Below are 25,513 nucleotides of genomic sequence, written 5' to 3'. Positions count from 1 at the left end.
AAACATATGTAGGTAAATAAAGGGTAGGTCCAATCAACCGAGAATCATCACATATGTCATATATAGAAATATTTATACTTTATATATGTGGAATCTTCATTTTTGTAATACTAAACACAATAACAAACTGCTTTATAGACTTACAATGGTTCTTATTTCTACTTGCATAAATTGTGTGTGATTTTGCTATGACTAAAAATCACCCTATAGCCTACCTCCCAGACATAACCAGCTTTAATATCTTAGTGACAAGCTTTCAGAAATTTCCCTAAGCATATATTCAGAAACAAATATAAAAAACTTAGAAGGCAGGCTTGCTTTAGCCAAGCATCACATGCATGATAGTTACTACTACTATTTCATGTTCCAAATTGTTTTGCAATCAACTCTGATACATGTAAAACCATAGCCAGTATGTTCTCTTTTACTAGCTTAGAGTACGCGACAAGACCTTATTTCCTTTATCGTTGAAAGTACAAGCAATTTTTAATACCAGAGGGCTTCCCATTGCCCAAATTTCCAAGATCCACAAGGTTTGCCTACTCCAGTCCAAAAATCAGTCTTCTTTGTGGCTCGAGAGTAGGGGGACTCAGCTGGGCCAGCACATCCACTGTGTGCAAATGCTGACCTCAGGAGAGTTCCCGAGCCTGCTTTCAGAGCCACAACCAGGCTTTGGGGACAGGAGAGTTCAAGGGTCCATCTGCCTCAGGGATGCTCTGTACCTGAAGGGAATATGGAGAAAAAAAAATCCCATCCCCACAGCACCACAAAGGACAAAGTCTTACCTTTTGTCCCTATACTTACAAGACGACACTCTAACAGCCCTTTCCATAATAAAGGCATTGTGTTCCCACAGGAAAATGAAAAATCTAATATTGGAGACCCAAAGCAGGGAGTAAATTTTAAATAGCACTAAGGCTTAAAATAAATAAACTGATGATAGAAAAATAAATGAAGTGATTGATAAAACAATATCTAAGACCCCCCCCCCAAAAAAAAAAACACATCTGAGACACTAATTCTCAGCGAGTAAGCTGTTACACATGTATCTTGGCTGATTTAAAAAATTAAATAAGTCTCATCCTCTCCCAATATGCTCTCTTAAAATACATGCTATAGATATCTGTAAATCTGGTGAGAAACTTTATGTGTATTTATGCTTTTTGGCAGAAAAGGAATTGTTTCCAAATTGAATATGTCCTGAAAATGTCTTATGCACTATTAGGAATGGTCTGTTTCTTCCTCTACCATTGCATTTTCAGATGCATCCATTGCCTTCGGTACCATCACCTCAACCCCACAGCAGCGCTGTGGAATCATTCAGTTTACCCATTTTGGAACATTTTGCTCATTTCCTTAAAAATTTTAATCTTGTGAAGGACAGATCTTCACTCATATTTCTTTGCATCCTTCTCAGCTCCTTGAACAGTGTTCATCACGTAATGAGGTTAATTAATTTAAATTATTCGGTTTCTGATTTCAGTGTGTGTCACACGGTCACAGTTGTGCCCTTACAAAACACATGTTAATAGTTGTTTCCATTGGTAAAATGATGCCCAAAACTGCACTGGACACACAGCTCTACTTCCAAGTTTGCAAGCACATCTAGACAATTGCAGCAAGTTCAGTGTAAGCACCCTGAGGTGCCTAAAGCTCACATTTAGTAATATGATCTGGTCTTAGTGTTTTGTCTTCAGAATGGGAGCCAATGACTGAATGAGCATCACAGAACCTGAACTCAGTTCTCAAATCTGAAAACGCTTTCTTCCCTTATTCCCTCCTCCAGTAACCTTGTCGTATATCCAACTCAGTACTTTCCTTCTCGACGTGGGATTAGTTTTAGGATGCAGCTGGAGGGAAGTGACTGGCCGAAGTTCTGCCCCATCCCTTCTGACCCTGATGAGTCCTCCTCTGCATGCTGGAGGTGAAGGAGAGGACTTCTAATCTGTATTAGCCTTCCCGACTTGCCTTAGGATGAGGGGGTAAGGATGAAGACATGTTATGATAAGAGCCAGAGTAATAGGAAAGATATGTGAAGACAGGCTGAGACTCTCCAAATGTTATTTATTTTAAACCAATTCTTTCTTTCTCCTTCTTCAATGGCTCTCAGATAGTCATTGAATAAATAGGCTGGGAAGGTTGAATCGTCTCTCCGTCCCCTTCCTAGTGAGAAGGAAGACCCCCTTTTGTGCTGGCCTGTGTGGGTCTCAGCTACCTAATGGGTTAGTTTACAATTTAAGCTTGTCTTTCCTCACTTTGTTATCTATGTTCTAGATGAAGGTACCCGTGGCTAATATTATGAGTATTTAATAGAGGTGATCTTTTGTTGAACATTTATATGACTGAAACAATTAATTAAAGAGTTCAGCAAAGGGCCATGGAGACCTGGCTTTGGCCAGTTCTTTGAATCCACTTAAGGATGATGGGGAGGGGGGTGGGGGTGGGGCGGGAACCCAACTGAAACAGAAACAGAGTGTTCATATGGCTGCATATTACCAATGGGAGGAAAAAAATACAGGACCTACCAGACATGACTGGAGCACAGACACTCCCTATAACGGTATATGGTATCTTCATGAACACAGCCTTTCTGTTAAAGTACAGCAAAACATGGGTTCTATTTTGAGACTAGGTGGTTTGGTCATCATTTTTGTCTTGGGCATCAAGGAAAGACAATTTGCTTTGTTAAGAGGAGGTTCCACACACCAGACTCCAGCACTAGGACTTAACTTCCAAGCCACTCTAAGTGGGAAGAGACACCTGATGAGAATTGTTTTGACCCCTAAGAGAGGACCGGCTGGGGTAGGGATCTGTGAGCTTCTGTGGCTGATCCAGTGATGGAATTGAAATGCTCTAGACCTCAAGGAAGTAAAATAGAACAAACTATAAAAGAAGACTAAAATAGTTTTCTGAAAATATAAAACAATAAAACCATTAACATTTTTGAAATACCCTGTCGTTTTCACTGCATATTTGATTACTGAGCACTTATTTCATATGGATGTCAAACCTAAACTTATTATTTTTGTAGATATAGATGGGGGTAGATTATCTTCCTTCATTTATTTTCAAGCTAAGGTCATTATCTTTGTTTTCTTTCTTTTTTTTGGGGGGGGGGAACACACTCTAAAGATTTTTGGATATCAGGATAGGTGGGCATAAGTATAAAGCATATGAAAATGCTTTAAAAATTTTACTGTTATTCAACCACTGAGATAATATATTATCTTGTCACCTTTCTCGGTAGATGAAAGGAAAAATGTTTCCTAAAGTTTTTTCTAGTAAAATACTTCAAAAGGATCTCATCCAACAATTCTGAAGTGTTAAGATGTATTGCATTACCTCTGGCAGAGAGGTCCCTGAGACCCTTTACAAACTTTTACTCCAGGTTGTGACTTTTGTCACAATGCTATTGACCTGTTTCTTTAGGTAACTCACCGCCCAGATGGTCCACAGGCCAAATCTGTTCACTCTGTTTATTCTCAGATAGATGTGGTAAACAGGTGCATTATATCAAAATGACAGTAGATCTGTCTTGGGCTATATATTGCTGATATAGATATCTTCTGTTTTAAAAGCTAATATAAGCTATTCTCTGATAGACACATGACCTACACATAAATTAAACATGCATTTGGGGTAAATGTCTTTGAATTATTGTAAAATAATATTTTTAAGATAAATTGAAAATATACTTTGGAAAAAATTTCCTGAGTTGTGTCAAAAGTTGATTAGGAAAATAATGGTAACAAACAAGTCAAAGCAAAGATAGAAAGATTTTTATAATATCAAATCTAAAAATAAAGCATGGATGAATTAAAAATTGTTGGCAAAATATTATTTGTTCTGAGTCAACAGCCATGTGGGAAAAATAAAGCAACTTCTTAAATGCGAATTTTCACATCAAAGTAATAACTAGCTTATCCCTCAGTAACAAAAACAGATCTAAAACAAAAAAACAAAAACAGATCTCATGTATCTGGTAACAATGCATTCTAAAGGTTTGTATTTTGAGACGAATTAAGATGTACTGTAGTCACTCTGATATGCAATTAAAGACAATTTTTGCTTTATTAGAAACTTACAAATTAGTTTTGCATTATATATTTACTTTAATGAAAATGATATGTAAATAGTTTTTGCAGGGGCACCTGGGTGGCTCAGTCAGTTAAGCATCCGACTTTGGCTCAGGTCATGATCTCACCCTTCTCAAGTTTTAGCTCCATGTCAGGCTCTGTGCTGACAGCTCGGAGCCTGGAGCCTGCTTGGGATTCTGTGTCTCCCTCTCTCTCTGCCCCTCGCCCACTTGCACTCTGTCTCTCTCTCTCTCAAAAATAAATAAACATTACAAAAATTTAATAGTTTGTTTTGTTTTTGTTTTTGTTTTTGTTTTTTTTTTTTGCAAACAATGCTGCTGAGAAATCTGTCAGTGCTACAGAAGAAAAGCAACAATAACCAGCACTTGATAGTCCTGGCCTGGATTCTCTTAGGCAAGCATAAAAGCACATTTCCTCCATGACTCTCCTCTCATTGATGCAGCAGACTCGCACCTCAGTGTATAAACAAATTGCGCATTTTTATTTCTGTGTAACAACTTAATTCTATTTTAATCTTCCATTCTACCAGAAGTAACAGGATCTTACTATCAATTAGTCTCTTTCCCCTATCATATAAGTATGCTTTATCCTGAGTTTTGTCTAATCTCTGGGAGCCTATGCATTAGTCAGGGTTCCTCAAAGAAATGGAACCAGGGGAGCCTGGGTGGCTCAGTCGGTTGGCCGTCCAACTCTTGACTTCAGTTCAGGTCATGATCCTAGGGTTGTGGGATTGAGCCCCAATTCGAGCTCCGTGCTGTGCATGGACCTTTCTTGAGATTCTCTCTCTCTCTCTCTCTCTCTCTCTCTCTCTCTCCCACTGCCCCTGTCCCCCACTTACGGTCTCTCTCAAAAAACAAACAAACAAAACCCAGAACTAATAGGACAATAGGAGGTGTGTGTGTGTGTGTGTGTGTGTGTGTGTGTACACATATATGTGTATCTATCTCTATACATAGATGTTTATTTTTGGAAATCGGCTCACATGATCATGGAGGTGCAAGTTCAAAATCTGCAGAGTAGGCTGGCAGGATGGAGACCCAAGACACAGTCTAGTTTGCATCTGAAAGAAGTCTGTTGGCAGAATTCCCTTTCTCCTGGGAACTTTAGTCTTTTTCTATTAAGGCCTTCAACTGATTTGGAGGATGCCCACCCACATTATGGAAGATAATCTGCTTTGCCCAAAGTCTCCTGACTTAAATGTTAATTTCATCTAAAACACACCTTCACAGAAATGTCTAGAAGAATGCTTAAGCAATTATCCAGGTACTGTGACCCAGCCAAGGTGACACATAAAGGTCACCATCACAGTTTATTTAGTACCGTTGTGGTAGGGAGGTGGAAAGGAGGGACAATCTCATCTTTGATGTCATCAGTCCATGACTGAGACTGCCAAGGTCACTGTCCTTATGGCCCTGCTTCCCTGACCTTTCAAGAGTGCGGTCTTGCATGTTTCTGTTGGTACAGGAAAAATCTGCTTCCTTAATTGCAAGTGCAAAAGAATCTCCACAAAACTCTCTGCAGCAGCATCTGCTGAGACATAAGAGGAGGCTGCTTCCTGATTGAGCCTGTCTCCCTGGACGTTGTGACAGTGTGGAACCCGTGAACCTGACAAGCTCATCACCCTCTTCTCCTCTACTCCTTCCACATTTCCCGACAGCCCCATCCCTGCCTGCCCACCCAGGCTTTCCCTACCTGGATCTGGATCATTCTTTCACATTTGTGTCTGAATATTCTTTATTGCCACAAGCATTTGGGCTTTTTGAACCTTGAAACTACACATTAACAGGGATTTCTTTTTGTTGTTGTTGCTGTTGCTATTTTGTTATGTTTTCATTTTCTCAAAGTTGCCCCTTCTTTAGCTATCTGCTTCAGTAGTGACAAGAGTAAAGGGGGAAGGAAAGGATAAAATGTGCTTTTAAATTATTTATGACATAAATTAGACATACTATCTTAGGGAGTCATGAGCTATCAGGAAGATCAGTGCAGTCCATTAAAAAATTACTTCCTTGGGTGATTTCTAGCTTCTTGAAAGCTCTGTTGATATTACTAAAGCTTAATTTATAATCCTCTTTCTGTTTCTTGAACTCCCACACCATGGTAAGCACTGTGTCTTTCTAACATTGTTTAAAATTGCAACTTGGACTTGCCTGCCTGAGGCTTGAAGACCTTCAGGATCCCAGAACTGTCAATTCTAAGCAAATGCAGAGATTTTTTGGGTGTCCACCAGATGGCACTGTTGACCAGAGAAAGGTGACTGACTAGCTTCAACTCTGAAACAAACCTGTGTTAATACTGATTTAATTCCAAAAATAGAAGGGGGAAAATGTCAGGAAAAAGAAACAAGTAGATCCAGGATGCAAGCCCATCTTAGGTCAACAGTAACAACTCTTCACTTAAGCAAGAAGTAACAACTCTGCCCTCAGAGCCAAGGAACCATCATCCTTGAATGATATTTCATTCACCTTGGATTCCACAAAGCTCTGATAGGTAGACCCCACAGGTGCTTCTGTTAAGTCTGTTCAGTGGCTAGACCATTGGAAGCTTGGGCCCCGGGCTCCACCTGAGGCTTTGTGATCAGAACACCCTTGTCCTTGATCAAGTTATTTAATCAATCTTGGCTTCAATTTCTTTATCTATAAAATAAGAATCTGAGTTTGGTGAACCCTCCCAGTTTGAAAATATAATCCCTGTTTCACAGATAAATTTCAGAGAAATGCCTTTCTCAAGGTCACAATTTCTTATCTTATGAGTCTGTACTAGAACTCAACCTTTTTCACTCCTGAATGCAGGCAAGGGTCCACTAAGATGTGAAGCTTTTCTGCTGTTTCTTTCTGAATCAACAAAAATATATATTTATATTTATATTTATTTAAATATATATTTAAGCAACATTTAAAAAATATAATTTAAATATTATATATATTTATGTTTGGGGAAAATGGCTCAGTTTTTTAAATGGATTGTTTTAGAAATCAAAATATAATGTGCATAGACATATTTATGAATAATAAAGTGAATACACATTTACCCAGCACTCAGCTTTACAAAGTAGGACACCTTTTCTACCTTATTATACAAAGAAATCCAGTCCTTCCCTGTCTATATAAAATCGTATCAAGATCTAACTTTACTCCCCTCCCCACCAAATAAAAAGAGTTTTTCAGCTAGCAAAAGGCCATTTCCTCCAGGATTTTACCTTAGTGGCTTTACACTCTTAGCTCATGCATAAGCTTCGGAAGGCAAAGACAACCATATGTTCCTTTAGGCTCTCATCTCCCCATTACCATCTTTCGGGAGAGAAGAATCAAGTTAATACTTAAACTGCACTTTCTTCCTGCCTGTAATCTTCATTTTAAATTAAATTGTTATTCTCATTAATGCTAAAATATAAATCATTTACCTCTTTTCTGGGGGACCCTTTGGGGAGAAGAAAAGAGCCAGGGTTCATAGTGGCCCAGAGAAGAGAAAGAGCCCATGAAAATTTTCTAAGGAGGTGAATATTTTCAGGGAAATGTCTGAAGCTGCAATGTCTACATATAACATTTAAACTTATCTGCCATGAGGTAACTCAATTTAATTCTCGTATTGCACATAAACTTTCAATTGCGGCTCACATTCCATAGAGGTAGCATTTAGGGGTTAAAGAGCAAGGCCTAGAAGAGAGATGAATGGTTTAGATAAAGACGGGAATTTGAGTAAGAAAGGATGAGGAAAAATGTAAGCTCTCCAGATCTCAGTGTGTTTAGGGTGAACTTTTGGGGTTTTTGAATTCAAATGTTACTAAAAAGGTTCTCCTCATTATAGTAAAAGATTTGAGATAGCCAGAGAGCTGATATCCAAGTTACATATGTGCAGAAATATAACATGCATTTGTTGGAAATAGCAAAGTGTCTTTAAGTTCACGCACGTGAATGGTAAGGTTCACTAATAAATTCTTTTAATTTCTTGGAAATTCACATTCTTTGAACTTCTTTGTGATTCACTTATGTTTCTCTCTGTTGAATTTCTTGGTAATCCCAGAGGGTTAGGGATACTTCTCAGATTGTTTTAAGCCTGAAAAGAAGTGAAATAGTGCATTTTTCAGCTGTTGGCCATTTTGTCAGCTTCTAAACCAACATCTCCGCCACCCTCCCAAAGGGTTAAGAGAAAGCCTGTGACAGAAAAGGAGCAGCAATTATATACTTCCTGGGAAAATTGCCAGCCATTCCTCGTCTCTGACCTTCTTTCTCAACAATATGTCCAACCTCTCTGCCTTTGAAATTTATATCTTAATCATACTTCACATTTGACAGTGTTTTGGATTTTTCTAAACAAATTTAAATGCACCCTTTCCCTTGGATATTATCCCCACTGCAGACCGAAATTGCTAGGGCAGATTCTATCATCTGTATTTTGCACATGGGAATCCAGATTAAAAAAAAAAAAAGTAAACTTTATTGCTCAAGGTCACACAAAGCTCAGAGAAAACCCACATTTTCTTTCTCCAAGGCTAATGAGTGTTCAAATGCAGGAAGCTACTTTCCGTCTCCAAACATAATCTTCACTTCATTGTTGACGATGTAACTCACCGAAGCCCAAATACCTCCAAGTCCCAAATGAGAGCTATCAAGTATTTGCCTCTGTATCTATCCTTGCTTGATCTTTTTTACTTTCTGCCCTGGGAAATAAGCTCCAGGAAAGTTAGCACCAAATGATGAATTAGTTGTTTTTACAAAATGAATAATCAAAGTCGTGATGAAACTTTGAACCCACTTCCAAGTTTTCTCTTTATACGGAAGCTTCAGGATCATTACTCACAGAGTTGCACAAAGTATCACAGATCCAGGTCCAAGTGAAATGATTCAGTATTTATCCAGTATTTAACGAATGCTTTATTAGAAAAAATTTCCATGTTCAAATTATCTGAAGTCCTTTTTTTAATGTTTATTTATTTTGAGAGAGAGAGAGAGAGAGAGAGAGAGAGGGGAGGGGAGGGGAGGGGAGGGGCAGAGAGAGAGAGAAAGAGAGAGAGAATCCCCAGCAAGCTCCATACCTTAGTGTGGAGCCTGACATGGGGCTCTAAGTCATAAACTGTGAGATCATGACCTGAGCCGAAACCAAGAGTTGGACACTTAACTGACTGAGCCACCCAGGCACCCCCAAAGTCCTTTGTTAAAGGACCTGTACGTCGTATTTGTACACACCTTCCTTATGAATAGAGAGGTTGAGGAGTGCAGCACGTCCCTAACTTGTATTCCCACAGAACTTTCTACAGAACTGTTTTTTGCTTTGTTTTTCCAGAACATTCTTTGTGAAAAGCTCTGTTAGAGAACAGAGCTTTGTGATGATGTCTATAATACTGCTTCTCAGCATTATTCTAAGGATCTTTATATATTTATATATTTCAGAATTGTATTAAATCAATAATAGTCGAATGAAACCTTCAGGTAAATTTGGATAGAGTGTCTTAAGTTGAAAATATACAAAGGTATTATTTTTTTCTTGACTGATTGAAGAAAAATAAAGCAAAGGAATTTAATCTATATTATATATTTGTGCAAGGCACAAATGACCCAAACCATAAAAGATGAACATTTCAGGGCTCTAACACTCACTGAGGATAAGGAATGAGATAACAATGGAAGGGGGCAAGTTCACAACAAAAAAAAAAGTAATTTCCTTACGTGTCCTCAGTGGAGGGTCTTCACCTTCAACAATCAGAAATCCTGATGCATCTGTTTGCTCCTCCAGCTTCTCTCTCCGGTTGAGACTGAATCTCGCTGTTGCAAGGCCAATTGGGAACTTATATTTCCCTCAGCAACTTGCCTTGCTCATTCCAGAAACAAGTGGAAGACATCCATTCCCAGACAAAGTGTGTCAAGTTGGATCTCAAGCTCAGTTGTATCTTTGAAAGAGGATGCTTTAACCTACTTCTTCAGAATTTTCACAACTGGTGCAACATGGACAGGAACAAAATCACAGTTGCTTCACTGATGCCAGGTTGGTGGTTGTTAATCTTAATGATTCCAAATGTTTCTCTAGGCCTTTGAAATGTTCATAATACACTTACTTTGAATTCTTATTTCTACTTCCCAAGATGTTATGCACAAGACAGGGGTAATGATCTCTGTTTTAGGAGAATGTGGATGGTAGATGCTAGGAAGGATTGCATCTGTGACTCTGTCCCTCCATTTAGGTTTTTTTTTTTTTTTTTTTTAATTACCTATACAAGCCTACTTCCTTGAATGAGGCACCATTTTTAAGATAACATCAAAATAAAATATTTTGGTTATTTTGTCAGCCACTGTGCTAAGCTCTGACTTATGTATCTAGAGCTGTGTTAAGAACTTTATATAAAGATCAATGAAATAGATACTATTTTTCTTTATATATTGTACATACATTACTTTTTAAGTTCAGATATTTATATATAATTACCTTATGGATTTGTTGCTATTCAATATATTTTGGCAGTTGCATATAATCATAATCATCATCTCAAACGATATGTAGAATATTCCCATTATTCCAGAAAGTTGCCATGTACCACTTAGCTATCAGTTTTTACCCCTCAAAATCCCAGGAGAACTATTTTTTATTTTATTTATCTTATTTTAGATAGAGTGTGTGCGAGCAGGGGAGAAGGGGAAAGGGAGAGAGAGAGAGAGAGAGGGAGAGAGAGGGGGAGAGAGAGGGGGAGAGAGAGGGGGAGAGAGAGAGAGAGAGAGAGAGAGAGAGAGAGAGAATCCCAAGCAGACTCCACGCTCAGCAGTGTGGAGCCCAGCGTGGGTCTCTATCCCAGGAACCGGATCATGACCTGAGCTGAAGCCAAGAGTTGGACCCTCAGCCAAGAGAGCCACCCAGACGCTCCAGGGAACTATTTTTAATTTCTGTTGCAGTCATCATCCCTTATCCACAGCGGATAACTTCCAAGGTGCCTCAGTGGTTGCCTGAAACCACAAGTTGTATTGAATCCTATATATATTATGTTTTTCCTGTGCATACATACCTATGATAAAGTTTATTTTTTTTTTAATTTAACGTTTATTTATTATTATTGAGAGACAGAGAGACACAGAGCATGAGCAGGGGAGAGGTAGAGAGAGGGGGAGAACAGAATCTGAAGTAGGCTCCAGGCTCTGACCTGTCAGCACAGAGCCCGACAAGGGGCTCGAACTCACAAACTGTGAGATCATGACCTGAGTCGAAGTCAGTCACCTAACCAACTGAGCTACCCAGATGCTCCCCTATGATAAAGTTTAATTTATAAGTTAGGTACAGTAAGAGATTAACAATAACAAATAATAAAATGGGACAATAATAGCAATGTACTCTGATAAAAGTTATCTGAATGTGGTCTCTCTCAAAGTATCTTGTGCTGTATCCTTCTTGTGAGATTACAAGGTGATAAAATGCCTACTTGATGAGACAACGTGAGGTGAGTGATGTAGGTACTGTGACACAGCATTAGGCTACTACGGACCTCTGACTGTATGTCAGAAGGACAATCATCTGCTTCAGACCGTGGTTGACCGTGGGTAACTAAAACCGTGGGGAGTGAAACTGTAGATAAGGGGGCACTACTGTACTTTAGATGTTCTTGAACCTCATTTAATTATAAACATGTTTTCTCTGCTCTTTTGTGTAGGGTTTCTTTCATGCAACATAACATCTTTCTGAAATTTTTCCATGTTGTACCGTGTCTGATTTTTTAAAAATTGATTAGTTATATTCCACTGTATTAATATACCGTACTTTATTTTTCCTGTCTCATATTGATGAACATTTGAATTCTTTCCACTTTTGGCTATTATGAATAAATGTCCTTTGAAAATACCCAAACAAGGATTTTTTTAGATACACGTTTTCCTTTCTCTTCAGTAAACACCTAGGATTGGGACTTCTGGTCATGTTTAACCTTGTAAGAAGATGACATTTTTTCATTTTCCATTTCTACCAATGACAACATGTGAGACTTCTGGTTGTTTCATATTCTCACCAAATTTGATATTATGATTTGGTTTTAGTCATTCTATAGGATGTGGAATGGTACCTCCCTGAAGCTTCACTTTTCATTCCCCAATGACTAATGATGTTGAGCACTATTTCAGGGTCTAGTTGCCTTTTTTTTTTTTTTTTTTATCTTTCTTTGAAAGTAAGAGTTTAATGATTTTGCCTAGGTTTTTGTTTTTAATTACTGATTCGAAAGAGTTCTTTATGTGCCCTTTATTTGTACCCTTTGTCAGATATACGTTGTAAATATTTTTTTCTCTAAACTATGGTTTGCCTGTTCATTTTCTTCTTCATATTTTTTAAGTGGTGTTTTTTTTTTTAATGTCTATTTGTTTTGCGAGAGAGAGCAAGAGTGCACAGCAGGGGAGAGTGAGAGAAGAGGGAGAGAGAGAATCCCAAGTAGCCTTCATGCTGTCAGCACAGAGCCTGACATGGGGCTCAATCCCATGAACCGTGAGGTCATGACCTGAGCCGAAACGAAGAGTCAGACGCCTAACCAACTGAGCCACCCAGGCACCCCAATTTTATTATTTTTAAAATTGAAGTTTAGCTGACATTCAATATTATATTAGTTTCAGGTATATGACATAGTGATTTGACATTTATGTACATTACAAAATGATCACTACAATAAGTCTAGTTACCATGTTACCATACAAAGTAATTGCATTATTGACTATATTCCCAATGATGTATTTTATATATTTGTGAGGTATTTATAACTGGAAGTTTATACCTCTTAATCCTCTTTACCTATTTCACCCATCCCTCCTACCACCCCTCCATCCTGGTAACCACCAGTTTGTTTTCTGTATTTATGAGTCTGCTATTGTTTTGTTTTGCTTGTTAATTTGTTTTGTTTTGTTTTGTTTTTTAATTCCAGATGTAAGTAAAATCCTATGGTATTTGTCTTTCTCTGGCTTATTTCACCTGACATAATATCCTCTACATACATGTGTGTTGTCACAAATGACACGATTTCATTCTTTTTATTTGCCTGTCCATTTTCCCTATGGTATCTTTTGATAAAAAGAAATTTAAAATTTTGGTAAAGTCCAACTTGTCTTTTTATGTGCATGTGGTTAGTGTTTCTACAGTCTTGTTTAAAATATTCTTTGTCCAACTTCAAGTTTATGAAGATCTTCTCCTACATACTTTCTAGAGGCTTTTTGGTTCTTGTATTTATGGTCTAAGTTGAATTGCTTTTTGCATATTGAATAAGGTAGGGTTTTATTTTTTCATATTGGGATAGCGATTTATTTCAACTCTATTTGTTAAAAATACATTACTTTGTTACGGACTTGTTTGCTGCCTTTCTCAAATACTGATGTTATATGTGCAGATCTCTTTATAGATTTTCTATTCTATTTCATTGATTTATATTTGTTCATATCTTGACAATCCCAGACCATGTTGATTACTATAGTATTATAGTAACTCTTGACATCAGTTGGCAGTGTAAGTTCTCCAACTCTGTTCTCGTTTTGGTGATTCTAAATCCTTTGAATTTCCATATAAATTTTAAAATCAACTTGCCTATTTCTACAAACAGCATGCTGACATTTTGATTGTGTTGAATCGATAGACAACTTTAGAAAAGAATGGACATTTTAACAGTAGTGTTCTCTAATACATGAGCATGAATATGTTGTATTTATTTATGTCTTATTCAACCTCTCAACATTGCTTCCTAGTTTTCAGTGTAGATATTTTTTGAAATTGCATTGTAAATTATATGTATTATTATATTTTATTTTCCAATTGTTTGTTACCAACATATTGAAACACAATTATTTTGTATATTGATAATATATATTGTATACATACTGCTAAAATATTATGACTGCTAAGTATAATGTTACCTATAGGTTTTTCATAGATGACTGAAGAAGTTCCCTTCTATTCTTATTGGTCTGAGAGATTTTTAAAAACCTTCAGTAGATACTAGAACTATTTTTTAATGCATATTTTGTGATATTAGTATGATTTATATCCTTTATTCTGTTAACATCAATACCTATTACTGTTATTTATTAATATGTCACATTAACATCATGGCATACGTTAACAAAAATGACATACAACTGGCTGTTTTCACATGTTAAAGTAACTTTTGCATTCCTAAGATAAACTCTATTTGGAGTTAAATTTTTACATACTGTTGGATTTAATTTGTTAATTTTCTTAAAGATTTTCCTTCTATGCTCAAGAGGGCTATGAAGCTGATTTTATGTCTTTGTATTATCATTGTAAGGTTTTGCTAGCAGAGTCTGCCTTGCGTGGAGAGCAGGGGCTCTCTTTCAGCTCCCACGCCCTCCTCACAGCCTTGGGCATCTCTCCCTTATGCTGGATGAAGCATGCGGGGAAGGTTTGGCAGGGAGGTAAAGGCTTGCTCTGTGACCAGTGATCCTTGGAACGTTAACCTGAGCAGGTAGCCTGTATGAAGTTATGAAACACTGTTAGAAGATTGACTGTCTCTGGTGGTTCCCTTTGACCATGCTACATGGGATGAAAGCTATCAGGTTTCTTCTCTCCTGGGAGAGGCTCATCACTTTCTGGAATTTAGTTCATTCAGGTTTCTTTGCTTCCTCACCCCTTGAATGCTTTCTTTAAAAACTATGATGTTATAGTGTATCTATCTTGTTCTTATTATCTGGGTGGGAGTGATGATCTCACTGATGGTCTGCTTTCTGTCCAGAAGGTTAATTCAGAATGCACCACCACTATCCCTGCTTCACGAATGACAAAACAAAGTTCCAAGTTCTCCCAGCTTGGAGTTGTTCAACTGGCATCTGGAATTTAGTTCTTTCCTGATCCTATTACTCATATTTTTAACAGATTATACAGACTCTATATACACCACTTTTCGTTTAGAGAACACAATTTCATTTTCTTTCTTTCTTTTTTATAAGTCATTTTTACCCTTTCCTGCAGCCTAACTCCAATGCCAGGCAAGGCTTTTCTAAATTAGCTTTACTTGGATCTTTATTGATCTACAAAGAATTTGAAGGAGAATTTACAGAAGAGCCACTGCTTACTTTCTACTGGATACAAATGTGGAGAAGAGTCGGCATGTACTCTATTTGAACCTCTTAGAATAAATTGAACTTTTGCTCCAAATTAAACATGGGCCTCTAACCTAGTAGTTTTGAATGGAAGAAAACCTCTTTCTATATATTCATTGCTAGGAAGTTGCAGTGTCCAGGACATCAGTTTTTCTATTCATATAATTGGAAATTTTTTGTTCAAATGTAATCAAAATAAAAAACAACTCTAACATATTTTACTATTTTTTAACCTAACCGTATTTTTTTACATGAACAAAAGAATTAACATAAAAAGGCAATGTGTTGTTGTAAATAGAGGGAAGATTTATCTTTTTTGATTTGCTCAGTTGTCTTTAGGAGATAGGCAAGGGGAAGTTGTTTTCTTCTCATTAGAAAGACCCCCAAGCACTTTTGACCAGTCACTGGAAAGACTTCCTCTCTTCTTACTAGACAAGTCCCCAGTTGTCCTTTGTAGCTCCAGGAAAAAGGCTGACACCTTTATCTTCTATGTGTGAAGTCTAAGGTAACTGTTTTGGTTTTCTGGGTTTCAGGGAAAAGTTGAGTCTAAAAAATGAGACTTTTTCTGAGAGTGCTAGGTTGGAGCTTCGAAAAATTTAGAGAATTCTAGGTGGTTGGAGGAACCCAAAGTTTAGTTAGATGAGAAGGGCCTGAAGAGATTTTTTATTTTATTTTATATCATTTTAGAGAGAGACAGAGAGAGCATGAGCAGGGGAGAGGGGCAAAGAGAGAGGGGCAGAGGGAGAGTCTGATGTGCAGCTTGATTCCATGACCCTGGGATCAGGACCTGAGCGGAAATCAAGACGCCAAACAACTGACCTACCCAGCTGCCCTAAGAGATTTTTAACTTAAAGAGAATAAATGCTGGAAAAGTGTTCTTCTTTATAATTTGTCTTATGACCAGCCTAGAATTGTGAATAGAGTAAGTATTCAATGTATTTTTATTAGCCATAATGTAGAACTTCCTTTGAGTAATGAGGTAAGATTTAAAAAGAAAAATGGGGTGGCTGGGTGGCTCAGCCAATTAAGTGTCTGACTTCGGCTCATGATCTCATGGTTCATGGGTTTGAGCCCCACATGTGGTTCTCTGCTGTCAGCACAGAGCCAGGAGACTGTTTCAGATCCTCTGTCTCCCTCTTTCTCTCTCTGCCCCTCTCCCCCACTTGTGCGCATTCTCTCTCTCTCAAACAAATAAACATTAAAAATAAATAAATAAATATAAAAACTATTTCTTGGGACACCTGGGTGGCTCAGTCACTTAAGCTTCCAACTCTTGGTTTCAGCTCAGGTCATGATCTCCTGGTTCATGAGTTCGAGCCCTGCATCGGGTTCTGTGCTGCCGGTGCAGCCTGCTTGGGATTCTCTCTCTCTCTCTCTCTCTCTCTCTCCCCCCCCCCCCCGCTTTCTCTGCCCGTCCCCTGCTTGTACTTTCTCTCAAAATAAATAAATAAATAAATCTTAAAAAATAAAATGAGAACAATTTCTCTATTTATTAATATAGCAGTTCTTCATTACATACCATATGTCAGAAATTTTCATCATGGACCTCAAAATGCATATTCCTAGTAAGTGAAAATCACACTTAAATATAAAGAAAACACAAATAAAATCATATAGACCACATGCTGATGCGGAGCTTGAACCCACGAACTGTGAGATCATGACCCGAGCCGAAGTCAGACGCTCAACCGACTGAGCCACCCCGGCGTCCCCTCACTCTCATCTTTCTATCAAGAGAAGGAACCTTTAAAGGAGGGCCCAGCTTTGTGGGTACCATACCTCAGGTACCATACCTTTCTTGGTATAGTCCTGCCTGATGAAATTGTGGTAGTTTTGATCATGCAAATTTGGATTCTTTCTTCAGTACAACTTCTACAAAGACAAAAGCTGCAGACGTGAATACAACAGAGTGTTTGGATGCAGACTATGGAGCCAGTGAAGAAAGGGCATACCAGCCCATCTCTGGCTGGCAGACACATTAGAGGCTTGGAACAGTTAATTCAACCTGTTAGGATGGTAGTTTTGATTTACTAAAATGTAAAAAAAAAAAAATTCACTTGTGGCTAATTCCAGGTGACTTACAAGGGAAACAAAGGTATTGGGTTATGTTCTAGCTGGAAAAAAGATAACTTCATTCTTTGACATTGAAAATAAACTAAAGAAAAGGAAAACCTACTCAGACATTTCTACCACTGACTAGGAACATCCCCAGAACCCTAAGGGAAAATGAGCAAATATATCCACCTCCTTCATAGAAGTCATTCTTATTCATGACTCACCTTATTGTAGTCTACACCTTATTGTAGTCTAAGATCTCCTTCATGAAACTTTTCCTTTCTTTTAGAAACTTACTAAGAATTTCTCAAATTTAAAAAAATATTAAAACATTTTAATAAAATTCAAGACACACTTAACTGTAAAAAAAAAACATGTTTGTATGTCTAAAACACATAAACAAAACACCGGCAAGGCTCTGAACATTTGTTGTCTGCTATAAATGCAGCATGAACTAGACCGGGATTTTACATCGCAAGCAGGCTGAGCCATAGTGTTATTTTCCTCTGGGTTTTGATTTGTTTTTGTATCTTTGTACTCTTTTATTTTTTTTACTTGTTGCTTTTTTTGAAACTGATTTGAGTCATATATTCTGAGATGACATGGGCCCTTCCAGGCCCTTGGGCATGTCATAGTGGGAAAGGCATACTAGTATTAGACTCTCTGTCAGTGCTAGAGAACCCGATGCTTTGGTGACACACATGTGAAACTCTGATAGCAAATAAATTCCTGAAACTGGTTGAGATTCTTGGAAAAATAAGCTTAGGAAACTGTTTATACCAAAATATATATTTTAAAAACTGTCTACCCTGTGATATTCACATCTCCTTTTTTCTCTCTCCCCTTTCCTCTCCTTGGACTCAAAAGAACTCACAGTTATGTACCTCAAACATGTCAATTAGTGTGAATATTATTTGGCTTGTTGGCAGAATATTTGACAAGGCATATGAATTCTTCATTTAAATGTCAAATTCAATATAGAAATTGGGAACAAAAATATAATGTAGGAAATTCTTACAAATTAATTAGTGTGATATAACTTAAAGTGGGCCATTACCCAATTGGTCCATTTTACTTTTTAATGCACATTGCATTTTATAATATTTAATGTTCCATTTTTTATACAATAAGGTTTGAAAAGAGTAGAGTTACCAATAAGACTGGAGAATGGCAAGGTGATTTTAAAATGGGACAAAATTGTAAAATAAAGTGAAACAGGCATTGTAAAATACAATGAAAAACAGAACACTGGAGCAAAAGTCTCCATTCTGATGCAGAAAACACTAAGGGGTGAATAAAATTAAATATGTATCTCCAGAATAACAGACCAAAAAAACCCTGGCAACAATATTTTGCAGTTGCATATGGTGAGTTTTCTTTCACAGGGTTCCAAAGATATTTCACATGGACCACTAAACTTAGTGCAGAGTTTTCAGTATCAGAAAAATGAAGATAAATTAGGAAGGGCTCATGAGCAGAAAGACAGATAAGGGCCTGTGGAGTTTACCCATTAGAAAACATAATTGAGTGAAAAATATGGTTTGACTCACCACTAATGTAAGATATAGCCTTTAAGAATGTGATAAATGTGAGTAACCCAGGCCTACGGAATTTAATGAGTATGTTTTAGACACACTGTAGGGTGAACAGTTTTTCCCATCTGAGGGACAGGGGCATTCTAACTAGACAGCTGTGTTGTTTCTGTGTATGCCTTTAGGCTTCTGTGAAGGTGAACAGAGACTTTAAGGTTAGATTCTTAGCCTGAAAGGAGAGACAGTCTGTTGAAGAATATAGGTCCCCAGTTGAAGGAGACTCCTGGAGATGCTCAGAGAGCAAGAGACCCCCTATATGAGCATATCCACACTGCATGTGGGGTAGCCAAAGGAATCTTTCCAAGAGCATTGTTTTCCAAAGTAGGAATTAGGAAACCTGAGGTTATGTTGCGGTGACCAGAAAGCTGCAATAACTTGTGTCATCCTTTCTAGTATTTTCCTGCAAATCAGTGACTCAGAAGCAAGGCCTTTGCCTTCTAGTCAAGTTATAATTGCCATGGAGACCATGATGAAGGCAGCAGAGACCTTCAAACCTGTAGTAAGGAGAGCCAAGGCCAGTTGGGTCACAAAGAGCCGTGACAGACATGGTTAAATGGGAGTTCCAACCAATGTGGAGGAAATCAGAACCCAGAAGCACAGTGGGTGTGACATCAGAGGGGAGTACATTGATTGTGAGACAGGGCATCTCAGTGGCGTATAGTCCCCCAGCTATTCTAGATTCAGAGGAAATTTGGTAGCAAATTGTGTATCCGTGGTACAAACTGCTTTTCCTCTAGGTGTTGAGTAAGACCAGTGGTAGATAGTCTTATAATGGGTGGCACTAGAATTGCACTTTTGGATATTAGGAGGAATAATGCAAACATGTGAATAAATCAGCAGGTGAGAAATGACACTGTCTGACTTCAGTGGGGGCTGTGTACAAAATCTTGGCTTGGAGCCTCCTATGTCAAAATGCGCCTGAACCAAGCCCTTGTCCTCAAGGAGACAATTTCTTCCAATCTATGGGTTATAAGTGGATAATGACAAAGTCTCCATTACCAGCTATAGGAAATCTAGTTAGGAGAAAGGGGCTGCAGAAGCATGTGCTGGTCGGGAATGGGGTGCCTTCAAGTACATTAGGATTATAGTTATGTTTCATATCTATGGATATATTTTTAAACGTTTAATCTCATTTCATTTACTCAAACTCAGTAGTCATGTTCTTGTGTAAGAAACTAAACAGCAATATTGATTGCTTTTATATGTTCTCACTTATAATTCCACCTCTAGATGCGTGCATGAGTATGTTTGCATATGTGATATAAATAGTGGTCTTTTATACATCTTACTTCAGAAAGTTATCACAGCTTTCATGTTCACTGATAGCTCTAAATTATAGTGTTTGTAAACGTGAGTCTGTCATTATTGTGTTGTAAGTAGTGATAATTTTTATAAGGCTGAATAATATAACTAATTAAAACATACCTTTTATATAAAAAATAACACCAATATTTATGCAGTGTTTTACCATTTTATATGCACTGATGTTTGCCGATGCACAACCAGGCAGCCTGAAGATGCAGAAATCCTGCTGGGATCTAGTCTCTACTACCTAAGTACGCGCTATGACTTTTCTGCACAAACCAACAAAGAGAAAATATTCTTTTCTTGTAAGTGAAGAAGCTGTTGGACACTCATAGTTAGGAGAAGTTTTTGGAAACTAGTAGCAGGAGAATATAGTGGGAATAAGTGATTTGGGGCATTCTTTTGGAAACCAAAGATAAAGGGGGGGATGGAAGCATGCAGGTGATACACTCTAAACAACTTTTCCCAAAAGCAGAATGAATATATGAAAAGGAATGAAGAGCTAAAGCTCCTCACAGATGTGCCATTCAGCTGATGGAAGTAAAGGATTTTGTTGACTGGTTTGAGGCTTAAAGAATACTTACTGGTTCTTGTACTTTCTGTGGAGGATTTCTCTGGAAAGCATCTTGAAATCTAAAAACATTTTATGAGAAAAATAAGGGAAAATCTCAAGGTTTCCACAATGTGGCTTCAGAGATACTGGCTTATAAATAGTATTTCAGATGGAGTATTTATGAGGTTGAAAATAGATTATTATTATGTTATCCTAATGTATAATGGGAAAAATTGAAAACATTGTAAACTAATATATTTAAAGACAATTCAGCTATTTTAGCTGACCCTAGCAAGGCAATTGCAAGGATAGTTTTAGAGACACCATACTTCTTGCTACACGTTACTTAGGAAGGGTGGTGAGTTATAAGGGAAGATTCATCTTTGGCTGCAAAGAGATTCACTCTTGGCAATGAACCAGCATCTTCGATCAAAGAAAACTAGATCATGCCAAGGAAAAAGAATTGTGTTCCCTAAAGGGCACTGCAACTTTTTCTTCATTGTTTTATTTATTTTACCAACAAAGAAAGATAAAGGAAATATGCTAACATTAGTCAATCTGGGGTGATGGAAACATGGTCATTTATTATTTTCCTCTACTTTTCTATATTTTTGAATTTTTAAACATAAAAATATGTGGTTGATTAAAACAGAATTGTGTTATAAAGAATCTTTTATCTTACATCTTTCCTTAAGGTGCACGGGTGAATGTAAAAAAAAAAATGACAATGAGCAAGTAACAAAAAAAGTCATAGATAAGGACTTAATGTAACATTTTTAATCATGTTTTCTGCCACTTGAAATGATAGCTACACATTTGCAGTTTCTATTTTTCCTATCTGACCCTTTATACGTATCTTAGCACTTCATAATGAAATTGAGGTGAAGCCAGTGAGCACTCACAGACCATGTCCTGCGTGCTGGGCCATGTGTGACCACTGGGGGTGGGACAGGTGGGAGGCAGCTAGCCTTGTGGGTACAGGTGGGGTGCTGGAACCAGGCTGCCTGCCTTTGAAACCTGGCTGGGCTCCCAACCAGCTGTGGGTGTTGTGAAAGCTACTTTGTGTTTTGTTTCTCAATTTCTCATCTGTGCAATGTGGAAGGAAAAACGGTAGCTCCCTCTTGAATTGTGAAGCTGAAACTGTTGAGAAGAGTTAATCGTTAAGAGTTAATTTAATTGTAAATGTGTTATGACTCATTTAGTACTAAGGAAAAGGCCTGGCTCATAAGAAGCATTCAGTAAATGTCTATCTTATTATCATTAGGAAACAGACACTCCTGTTCTCAGAGACATGCATCTAACATTTCTTATGTTTCACAATCCTGTTTATATAGAAATTCTTTTACATAGAAAACAAATGTACATTCTTTAAATAAACTATAAAATCCCAGGGGAATCCCTCCTAAATCAGCTCCTTGGAGAGACTGAGAGAGCATAGAGGTCAAAAGTGAAAATGGCGGGGGTGTGGAGAGCTCTAGACCATAAAGGAAAGACATTAAAGAACATTAGGAAACACGCTAATTTGATACATGTCATAATGCATTAGCATCATGGACTAGGAAGAGGACGAAGCTCAGGTAATGAATACTAATTAAACATTTACAAGAGTTTTATACTCCTTAGAACAAGCATCCACAAGAAAGAACAGGCCACACTTCTCTTTCATGTTGTTTGGAAGAAAGAAAGGAAAAAATAATGGAGAAGAGAGGAAAGAAATCAAACATCTGAGTTGGTTTTGATTTAAGGGGGCAAAATGAGAAAAAAACAAACAGCATTTAAACAGAATCAGCAGCCACCTCCCTTCCCAGGTCATAGAATGTGCACATGGCAGCATTGCCTTTCCTCTTGGATGCGATCTACCTTGGTATAAATTACTGAATGAATAAATCACATTTTTTTTAACTTAAAGAGACAATCTAGTCTTGAAATATATCCTGGTCCTTCCATTCATCAGGCTTCTAATGTCCTTCTGTGGACGGCAGAGTCCTCTGCGGGAAAGGTTGGCAACAGAGCAGGAGCGAGAGGTGGGTGTGGGGTGTGTGCGCTGTATACGTGACGACCCTGTAAAGCACAACTCAGCATCTCAGCTCTCAAGAGGGATGCAGCCACAACTGACCAACGTTCAGACTAGATATTCCTGGAATTAGGATTTTCATTTAAAATCTTAGGATTTTAAAGCTTTACTAAAAAAAAAAAAATTAAACGCCACTTTTCCTGATTCTTTTTTTCTTTTATAACTGTCTCTGTGTAACATGACTCAATGCATGTGGTTTTCCAGTTCTGACTCAGGACATCACAAAGAACGTCCATTTGTATCAGTTGTAGACAAACTAGATGCCTTACTGTTTCCTAAATATGCCCAATCCTGTCTTCTATCTGATGCTTTCCCCCTATTAGCAAAGTTATCCCACATTCCTTCCCTGACAGTCTAGATTCCAGCTTGCACAAACGCCATGATCACCTGAAACTTGATGCAATTACTTTCAGATGGAAGCAGCTTTTCTAACTCTAAACCTGCATAGCATTTTTTCTATGTCTCTTATGATGTCTATAAATTTCTATTTTGTGCTGTATTTGCATACAGGTTTTAAGATCATATTATAACCATTCTCATATGAGCGAAATAATGCTTACATGCTGCATGCAGCACAGATCAGTAATCACTGTTTTCATCTGGCATATTTTTTTCCATTCTTCTCCGAGAAAATATGGAAAAAAACTAAGATCTAAAGTGGTTGTACCAACCTAGCTATGCACCAGCAGAGAAAGAAGATGCAGCTTCCACCGTTCCTTTAATGCACCGAGAATATTGTCATTGCTGTTGAATTCCTACCGATGTGATAGGAAAAGCACAGTTCCTTGAGATTCTGAATTTCCTAAAAAAAAATAAATGTCCTCATTTATTCAGGTTTTGGCTATATCCAAGCAAGAAGCTGAGGGGAGTATTTTTAAAGGTCATATGGTAAGCATAGTAATGTCAAATATGTATGTACCCAAGTGTTATCCTAAGCACTTTATAGATTTTAACTCATTCAATCTTTATGAAAATGCTTTAATGTATATGATAATGTGATCCTGATGTTACAGAATAAGAATCTGAGATATCAAAATTTTAGATAACTTGTTCACAATCTTAGAGCTACTAAGAGGTCTAGACAGGATTAAAATCCTCTTTTTTTTGTTTATTTATTTTGAGAGAGACAGAGAGAACATGAGCAGCAGAGGGGCAGAGAGAGAGAGGGAGACAGAGAATCCCAAGCAGCTGTCAGCACAGAGCCTGCCGTGGGGCTCAGTCTCACGAGTAGTGAGATCATGACCTGAGCTGAAATCAAGAGTCGGTCACTTTAACTGACTGAGCCACCCAGGTGCTCCTGAAACCTTCTTTATATATCAGTGCAGAACAGCACCTCTCAACACACTCCCACAATCTATGCTGTTTTGTGGATACTTTTCAAGCAATGACTTCCTGTCACATTTAGTGCACAGGTACGACTTTAAAAAGCCCAAAACGTCAGTGGCAGTTCCTCTCCAGCTTTCTAGAAGAGTTATTTATTTAAAATTTCCTTTGAAGCATTTATCATACAGACATCTATTATTTAGTCTATTAATAAAATAATGTTTGAAAATAATTTGGGTTTGGAATTTTGAAGGTCTTAGCCTTCTTTGGAACCATAATTAGTGTGGTATTTCACACTAGTTTTGTTCACCCTTCACAGAATTAAGCCCAAACATCTTCTAGGGATAGTTATAAGGATGAATTTACTTGTAGTGAATATTATATGCATACTATGGATGAAGTAGTAGACAGCTCAACAACGTTTCAAAGCCAAGATGGCAGGGGTTTTATAGGATCATATTGGAAAATTCCTTTGTTTGTATATGCCTAAACTTGGAGACTTTCTGGTTTTGCTTACTGCTTCTTGGGATAAAAATTATACTGCTATTCTTAACAGATTTGGAAGCACATTTTGTTGAATTATTAAATGCATTCAGTAAAAACAAAGGGAATACTGGTAAGATTGGAAGATCTCTGGAGGCTTTCTTCTAATTCTTTCACCCCACCCCTCCCAACATGAAAGGTACAAAAGAAGCATGGTAAGCTGACTCAGAAGAGCTATTCACAAGCCACCATCTGTCTCTGTAATAGTACAACATTCCATATTTTACCTACTAACTTCTCTGATAAATCATCTTTTCCCTTATAGCATCTCAAGTGTGTCATCTTTTATGACATGTGGGTCAGTCATACTCCTCCTTTGTATTCAAGTACCTCATCTTTTATAACCATAAGCTCCAGGAGTATACTCTTCTCTCTACCCCGTCAGGACATCTTTTCCTGTCTATGTGTCTAGTAGGTGACAGTCTTTTCCTTTAATATGTTTAGGGAGGGACATCTCTTTTCAGCATGCATTCCATTTGTGACATTTCTACATCCTTGGGGCATCTATACTTAATTTTTTATTTTCAGGACTCAGTACTTTTATTGTGAATGTTGTTTTTAACTTCTGGTTGTCAAAACAAGTTTGCTTGTAATTTTACTGTTATAAGTATCATCAATGAACTTTCATTTCACTTTTACATGCTGAATTTTGTGTTGAGACAGTAGATGCAAATTTAGCTTTGTAGTTTGGGTGGGGGGCTGATGGAAATTGGTGGGGGAAATGGGATATTTCCTTTTCACATTGGGTAGAGATTTTATGTTCCTACCCATGCCAAAGAACTTCCCTACATTACCTTTCAACTCTGCCTCAAAATCATTTTCTGGAAAACTACTGTTTAAGTAATCTCATGAGAGAAGAAAAAAGAAGTGTGTGTGTGTGTGTGTGTGTGTGTGTGTGTGTGTGTGTGTGTGTG

This window comes from Panthera uncia, chromosome F1 (genome assembly GCF_023721935.1).
Source record: "Panthera uncia isolate 11264 chromosome F1, Puncia_PCG_1.0, whole genome shotgun sequence".
NCBI classification, from domain to species: Eukaryota; Metazoa; Chordata; class Mammalia; order Carnivora; family Felidae; genus Panthera; species Panthera uncia.
The sequence above is the reverse complement of the archived record's forward strand: the minus strand, read 5'-3'. Positions refer to the sequence as shown.